At 41.7% G+C, this 8,197-nt stretch overlaps 1 long non-coding RNA gene across 1 annotated transcript; it reads left to right on the top strand.

Annotated features, from left to right (window-relative positions):
- The first annotated feature begins 2,274 nt into the window (after window positions 1–2,274).
- Window positions 2,275–7,161, top strand: LOC118160611. The gene is made up of 2 exons (XR_004747598.1): window positions 2,275–2,330; window positions 6,788–7,161. It is a non-coding gene; the product is annotated as an uncharacterized LOC118160611 (long non-coding RNA).
- The last annotated feature ends 1,036 nt before the right edge of the window (window positions 7,162–8,197 follow it).

An 8,197-nucleotide genomic window follows, 5' to 3' on the forward strand; every position in this document is an offset into this window, starting at 1 on the left:
TTGCATTGGCTTGATCCAAATGCCATTGCCAAAATTAAACCTGCTCTGCAATGTCCCCTCCATTCCATTTTTGGGTTCCTTGGAGAATAGATTGCCAATTGTACTCTACTGCCAAATTATGAACAGTAGTAGTTTTGTGATACGGACAAATGCCTACTAAGGACTAATTTGGGACCATTAAACTAATTTCATTTATTACCCAAGCCAGATTTAAACCCAGGCCTTATGAAGGTGACAGGCAAGTATATTAACTTATGGTATTATGAAACTTGCTCCAGGGCAGGAAGATTTCCATAACATTAAAAAAAATTATCTTAAAATTGAAATATGAATAATTTACACAACATGAAACCTCATCTAATAGTCTCTGTTCATATTCAATATCATTGTGACCTGTAGGCTATATTACAGAAATGTGTTCTATCTGGATCCTGTCTGATGTAATACATTGAATTGTATATAGTTTGAGGAACTGTTTTGCTCTACTTTTATTAGTCTACACTGCTCATAAACATAGGCACAACCAATATACAGGGGGAAAGGATCTTGAGAGCCAGGAGGCCTTTTCCTGGCCATACTTTTTGTTCTATGAACTTTCTTGAAGGAAGATGTTTCAGTTTCAACAGAAAAATGGGAATTAAAAAAGCATTTTGAATTATTTTACTTGGAATGTTTTGTAACCCATCCAAAAGATGGAATGTCATAAAATTATAAATTAAAATCTGCTGTGTCAGAATTGGACATATTGTATTGACTTATAGCCTCCTAAGTATGGACTCTAGCTTATGTCATTTTAGCACATTTAAATAGCTAATGACCCTAACCATATAATCACATATTGAAAAAGCCCTGCTACTACAATATCTTCATTTTCCAATGGTTAAGAAATAACAGAATCTATAAAGATTTTTCTGAACTTTTCAAAATATTTCTTCATCTAAGAAGAGCAACTAAACTGCATAACAAAGATTCATGTGAATATAAGTGTATCTGTTTAAATATGCTGCTTCTTATCATTAGGTTTTCTTACCTAAAACAAGGCACAAATATTAGAGACGTGCACCTTTTTTTATTATTATTTTTTTTTTTTAATGGAAAACCTAAGAAATGGTTATCTGTTACTTCAACCACAAGCTTAAACTCAGAAAATATCACTGACTTTGAGGCTTCTTTCACCACCAGCCACTCATTTTAAAAGTCTGTATTTTATCTGTGTCTGGCAGTTTCACCCGGCAAGCAGATCAGCCCCACACAGCCGCTCACTTGCTCTCTGCAGGTGGGATCAGGGACAGAATCAGAGAGGTAAAATGCAATAGCACATGGGCTGAGATAAAGACAGTTTACTAGGGAAAGCAAAAGCTGTGCACAAGCAAAGCAAAGTAAGGAATCCATTTGCTGCTTCCCATTGGCAGGCAGGTATTCAGCCACTTCCAGCAAAGCAGGGATCACTACGTGTAACAGTTTCTTAAGACAAATGTCATCACTCCAAATGTTCTCCCCTTCCTCCTTCTTTACCCCATCTTTTATTGCTGAGTGTGATGCCACATGGTATGGAATATCTCTGACCAACTGGGGCCAGATGTCCTGGCTGTGTCCCCTCCCAGCTCCTGGTGCACCCCCAATCTGCTCACTGGAAGGGCAGCACCAGAAGCAAAAGTCCTTGGCACTGCTCTGCAACAACTAAAAACATTGGTGTGTTATCACCACTATATTAATCAAAAATCCAAAGCACAGCATTGTGTGAGCTTCTATGAAGAAAATTAACTCTGTTCCAACCAAAACAGTGACACTGTGATGAAACTGCAGACTTTTTATTTATGTTTCTTTTTTGCAAATAACATAAAGGATGTGATAATGTGTCTTTGCACATAGATTTCAATAATTCTTTTATAATTAATCAATAATAAATTATTATTTTTAATACAATGCTGACACTTATTCAACTGTTAATATATTTTTGTTATGAAAAATCATGTTTTTGTTGCTTTTCCTAAGAAAAAGTGGGAATGTATTTTTTATGTGGCAACAAAGTCACTAACTACTTTTGTATAGTAAGAGGTTTATTTAACCAGACTGTTAAACAGACAAAAAGCTCTGTAGTGATAAAAACACCAGGAAGCATTGTTTAAGTACGCTGTACAGGTAGATGCTGTAAAAAGTTTTTTGTTTTTTTTTTTATTTTTATTTTTATTTTATTATTATTATTATTATTATTTCTTTATTATTGATGTCACCAAGGCAACTGTAGCATGTTTCTAGTAATCTTTTCTTTAGGTTTTAACTGCCCCTACAATTTGTACATGCACATAAGAAGAAAGACTTCTCAGCAGGTGGGAAAAATATGTTTTAATTTGTTTTATTTTTTAACGGAAGATAAGTGAGATGAAATAGTTTAGGAACTTTCTGATGAGAGTGGATCTTCATACCATGCTCATGACTTATTTCGTATGTGAAGACACCATGGCTAAAATTAAGTACCCAAAATAATAGGTTAAGAAAGGAATGGAGGGCCCTATCTGTCAGCCTGACCCTACCCGTAGGGAAGTCTGCTGCCTCCCTGGGGCCAGGGTCAGGGATGTTGCCAGAAAGCTTCCCAACCTGTTTCGCCCCTCTGATTACTACCCGCTACTGATAGTCCAGGCTGGCAGTGATACCACTGATGAGAGAAGCCTGAAGGCTATCAAACGGGATTTCAGGGGGCTGGGATGGTTAGTGGACGGAGCGGGAGTACAGGTGGTATTTTCGTCCATTCCTACAGTGGCAGGGAATGGTTCAGAGAGGACACAAAAAGGCCACGAGATAAACACGTGGCTCAGAGGCTGGTGCCAACACAGAAGTTTTGGGTTCTTTGACCACGGGGTGCTTTACTTGGCACCTGGCCTGATGGCCGCAGATGGGTCCCAACTGTCCTCAAGGGGAAAAAGGATCCTGGCCCAGGAGCTGGCAGGGCTCATTGAGAGGGCTTTAAACTAGGTAAGAAGGGGGGCGGGGATGAAACAAAGCTTGTTGGAGGTGTGCCAGGGGGAACAGTGGCAAGGCTGGGGGAGAAGGCTAAGGCCCAGCTGAAGTGCATTTACACTAATGCACGCAGCATGGGCAACAAGCAGGAGGAGCTGGAAGCCATTGCACAGCATGCAGGCTATGACTTGGTTGCTGTCACGGAAACATGGTGGGACCACTCTCATGACTGGAGTGCTGCAATGTCTGGCTATAGGCTCTTCAGAAGGGACAGGCAGCACGGAAGGGGTGGTGCAGTAGCTCTCTATATTAGAGAGTGTTTTGACGTCATCGAACCTGAGGCTGGGAATGACAAGGTGGAGTCGCAATGGGTTAGGATCAGCAGAAAGGCCAACAAGGGAAGCATCCTGTTGGGGGTCTGTTATAGACCGCCAAACCAGTATGAGGGGATGGATGAGGAGTTCTACAGGCAGCTGGAAGAAGTTGCAAAATCATCAGCGCTTGTTCTTTTGGGGGACTTTAACTTCCCAGACATATCCTGGAAACACAACACAGCCCAGAGAAAGCAGTCCAGGAGGCTTCTGGAGAGCATGGAAGATAACTTCCTGATGCAGCTGGTTGGTGAGCCTACCAGGGGAGGTGCCCCGCTAGACCTTCTGTTCACTAACAGAGAAGGACTGGTGGCAGATGTGCTGGTCGGGGACTGTCATGGGCAGAGTGACCACAAAATGGTAGAGTTCTCGATACTCGGCGAAGTCAGGAAGGGGACCAGTAAAACCGCTGTCTTGGACTTCCAGAGGGCTGACTTTGAGCTGTTCAAGACACTGGTTGCAGAGTCCTTTGGGAGGCGGTACTGAAAGACAGAGGAACCCTAGGAGGGCTGGGTGCTCTTCAAGAAAGAAATCTTAATGGCTCAGGAGCAGTCTGTCCCCACGTGCCCAAAGATGAGCCGGCATGGAATAAGACTGGCCTGGCTGAGCAGAGAGCTGTGGCTTGAGCTTAGGAAAAAAAAAAAAAAAAAAAAAAAAAAAAAAAAAAAAAGAGGGTTTATAATCTTTGGAAAAGAGGGCGGGCCACTCGGGGACTACAAGGATGCTGCGCGGTGGTGCAGGGACAAAATCAGAAAGGCCAAAGCTCATCTGGAGCTCAATCTGACCACTGCTGTTAAAGACAACAAAAAATGTTTTTATAAATACATCAACACAAAAAGGAGGACTAAGGAGAATCTCCACCCTTTACTGGATGCAGGGGGAAACTTAGTAACCAGAGACGAGGAAAAAGCTGAGGTGCTTAACACCTTCTTTGCCTCAGTCTTTAACAGCAAAACCAGTTGTTCTCTGGACGCCCAGTACCCTGAGCTGCTGGAAGGGGATGGGGAGCAGAATGTGGCTCCCACAATCCACGAGGAAATGGTTGGCGACCTGCTACAGCATTTGAATGTACACAAGTCAATGGGGCCGGATGGGATCCACCCGAGGGTACTGAGAGAACTGGCAGAGGAGCTGGCCAAGCCGCTTTCCATCATTTATCAGCAGTCCTGGCTATCGGGGGGAGGTCCCACTTGACTGGCGGCTAGCAAATGTGACGCCCATCTACAAGAAGGGCCAGAGGGTAGACGCGGGGAACTATAGGCCTGTTAGTTTAACATCAGTGCCAGGGAAGTTCATGGAGCAGATTATCTTGGGTGTCATCATGCGGCATGTGCAGGGCAAGCAGGCGATCAGGCCCAGTCAGCACGGGTTTATGAAAGGTAGGTCCTGCTTAACAAACCTGATCTCCTTCTATGACAAAGTGACATGCTTAGTAGATGAGAGAAAAACTGTAGATGTGGTCTACCTTGACTTCAGCAAGGCTTTTGACACTGTTTCCCACAGCATTCTCCTCAGGAAACTGGCTGCTCATGGCTTGGACTGGCGTACACTTCGTTGGGTTAAGAGCTGGCTGGATGGCTGGGCCCAGAGAGTTGTGGTGAATGAAGTCAAATCCAGTTGGAGGCTGGTCACTAGTGGCGTCCACCAGGGCTCAGTACTGGGGCCAGTCCTCTTTAATATCTTCATCAATGATCTGGAGGAGGGGATCGAGTGCACCCTCAGCAAGTTTGCAGATGACACCAAGTTAGGTGCGTGTGTCGATCTGCTCGAGGGTAGGAAGGCTCTGCAGGAAGATCTGGATAGGCTGGACTGATGGGCCGAGGCCGACGGTATGAAGTTCAACAAGGCCAAGTGCCAGGTCCTGCACCTGGGGCACAACAACCCCAAACAGTGCTACAGGCTGGGAGATGAGTGGTTAGAAAGCTGCCTGTCAGAGAAGGACCTGGGAGTATTGGTTGACAGTCGGCTGAATATGAGACAGCAGTGTGCTCAGGCGGCCAAGAAGGCCAACAGCATCCTGGCTTGCATAAGAAACAGCGTGGCCAGGAGGTCCAGGGAAGTAATTGTCCTGCTGTACTTGGCTCTAGTGAGGCCACACCTCGAGTACTGTGTTCAGTTTTGGGCCCCTCACTACAAGAAGGACATGGAGGTGCTTGAGCGAGTCCAGAGAAGGGCTACGAAGCTGGTGAAGGGTCTGGAGAACAAGTCTTACGAGGAGCGGCTGAGGGAACTGGGACTGTTTAGCCTGGAGAAGAGGAGGCTCAGGGGCGACCTTATTGCACTCTACAGGTACCTGAAAGGAGGCTGTAGTGAGGTGGCGGTTGGTCTATTCTCCCACGTGCCTGGTGACAGGATGAGGGGGAATGGGCTAAAATTGCGCCAGGGGAGGTTTAGGTTGGATATTAGGAAGAACTTCTTTACTGCAAGGGTTGTTAGTCACTGGAATAGGCTGTCCAGGGAATTGGTTGAGTCACCATCCCTGGAGGTCTTTAAAAGACATTTAGATGTAGAGCTTAGTGATATGGTTTAGTGGAAGATTTGTTAGCGTTAGGTCAGAGGTTGGACTCGGTGATCTTGGAGGTCTCTTCCAACCTAGACTATTCTGTGATTCTGTGATTCTGTGAATGTTCTCATCCTGTGCTCAATATAATTAATGGAGAAAGAAAATTTGCCCCTTGCAGAGGTTAGTCAGCCCACAATGATCTCCTTTCTGTCTCCACTGACTGTAGACAGCATGTGCACTGCTAAATTCATTGCTTTAATTATGTACCTATAACTAGGCTATTGAGTTTGGGGATTTGTTTTGGGAAGAATCTACAAGGATAATCCTTAGAGGCTATAATATTTCGCTAATATAGTACTTGGTTTAGTTATGGAACAATATTTAAATGTAAGAGATGCCAGAAAAAAAAAAAAATCCTTGTTGCAGGGATTAAAGTAATATATTGTGTGCGTTACATGTATACATTCATAAAAAATGTGATGTTTACTCATACTCATGTTGCATGCGTTTAATTTTTCCTTAATGTTGCCATGTTGCCACTGAGAATTTTACTTTGTGTGTGTGTGTGTACATATTGTTTCTAATTATATTTTTTTTTTTAAAAAAAAGGAAAGACTGACAAATAAAAATCCTCTTACAATCAGTGTACTATAGTCAATGCAAAATACTGTTACAAAACTGTAGGATCAGTATGATAGACTAGCCCTGAGTAACTTGTAGTAATTATTAGAGCTTAATTTGAAGGAAAAAAAAAAAAAAAAAAAAAAGATGTAGAATTTATCTTCTTGACTTAAAGACCAGTTCTCCATTTACTTTTGAATTAGAAAGATTGGCAAGAGCCAGTAAATGCTTAATTTAAGATTGTAATGGTCATAGTGCATATCAAGAACACTAAATACCGCTGGATTGTGACTCAGCTGTATTTTGATCTTTATTCAATTTGTACTTTGGACAGGTCACTGTGAGGGAGAGAAATAATGGCAATATGCTACATGGATAGTCTTTGTATTCTGGAACCAGTGAGGGATGAGTCTGGCAACTAGGAATAGCCTGAGCTTGTGTTCAGCTATATTACATGTCCTCCCAAAATAATGAATAATAGGAGTTTCAGCTAGTGTAGAGCCACACTGGTGTTTTTAGAGTACTGTTAGAAACATAATTTGTAAAAGTTATGATGTATTTGTAAGCTATGATGTCTTGCAGCTTTTTACAACAGAACTGCTAGAGATAAAACCAGAATCTAAGACCTTGTTTTTAATAGGTAAAATTTCCTAAGAAGGTGAAAGTAGCACACAGCACTTTCCTTGTCATAATGAAAGGCTTTGTGAAGGAAATGGACATTTTACTTTGGGACACGTGGTTTCCACAGCTTCTTATTTTGTAGTCTCTCCATGTAGCCATAGAAAACTGTGGCTTATGTGGCACAGAAAAATTAGAGGGTCCATTATACTTTTCTTATAAATGTCAAAGAATAGCATACAGCAGAATCAAGCTCCACTCGCATTTCCAGAGCCAGAAGTCTTGAGCAAGGTATTGATGCACTTTACTTACTGCTTGAATAATGAGGACTACTAAAAAGTTACACAAAAAATGTTTTATGTTTTGATATTTATTAATATTTACTTTTTTGTTTGTTAGTTTGCTTTTTTAATATGAGGATGAAGGTAACTTCTTTACCTAGTCAAAATAGTGGACCTCCAACTCTTCTGTGAGCTTATGCTTTCTAAAATGGGGTTAAGAATTTAAATGCTGGAAAAAGTAAACTTTGCTGTGTTTGAAGACATGCCAGCCTTGTAGAGAAAGAGTGATGACCTTATTAATGAGGCTGAGGGAAAAAAAGAGGCTAAATAAAAGATGTTTGCATAATGTTTTAATAGGCTAGTCCTGAGTAAGAGAGTGGCATTTCTTTAACCTCCTGTGTTGAATAAATAAAAGACAAATTCACCTTTAGACAGGTTTGAAAACTGATTAACTTGACTATTTATTTCCAGTTTGTACAGTTAAGTATGTTTGCATTAAGTGGACAATGTACCTAATTACTAATAGCAAGGAGTAGGAATAGTTGGACTCCTCTTTGGGTGTTTGTAGAGTCTGTACCACACACACACACACACACACAAAAGTGCTTTCATATGAATCTGTGCAAGTTCTACTATTTTCATTATGATAAGCACATGACAGACAAGACTGTCCTAGTTTAAGAATTATTCTAAAATTGAAACCATTTAGGCTTAATAACATGTCCAAATGTACGGCAAGTGCCTTTTTACTAGCTGTTTGAAGATTCATGCATCTTTTCAGTTCTTATCCATCAAGAAGTTTAAGGATAAATAAATGATTTGTCTAAACTGGACAGGTTCTGCAA

Source organism: Oxyura jamaicensis, chromosome 1, assembly GCF_011077185.1.
Source record: "Oxyura jamaicensis isolate SHBP4307 breed ruddy duck chromosome 1, BPBGC_Ojam_1.0, whole genome shotgun sequence".
In the NCBI taxonomy this organism is placed as follows: domain Eukaryota; kingdom Metazoa; phylum Chordata; class Aves; order Anseriformes; family Anatidae; genus Oxyura; species Oxyura jamaicensis.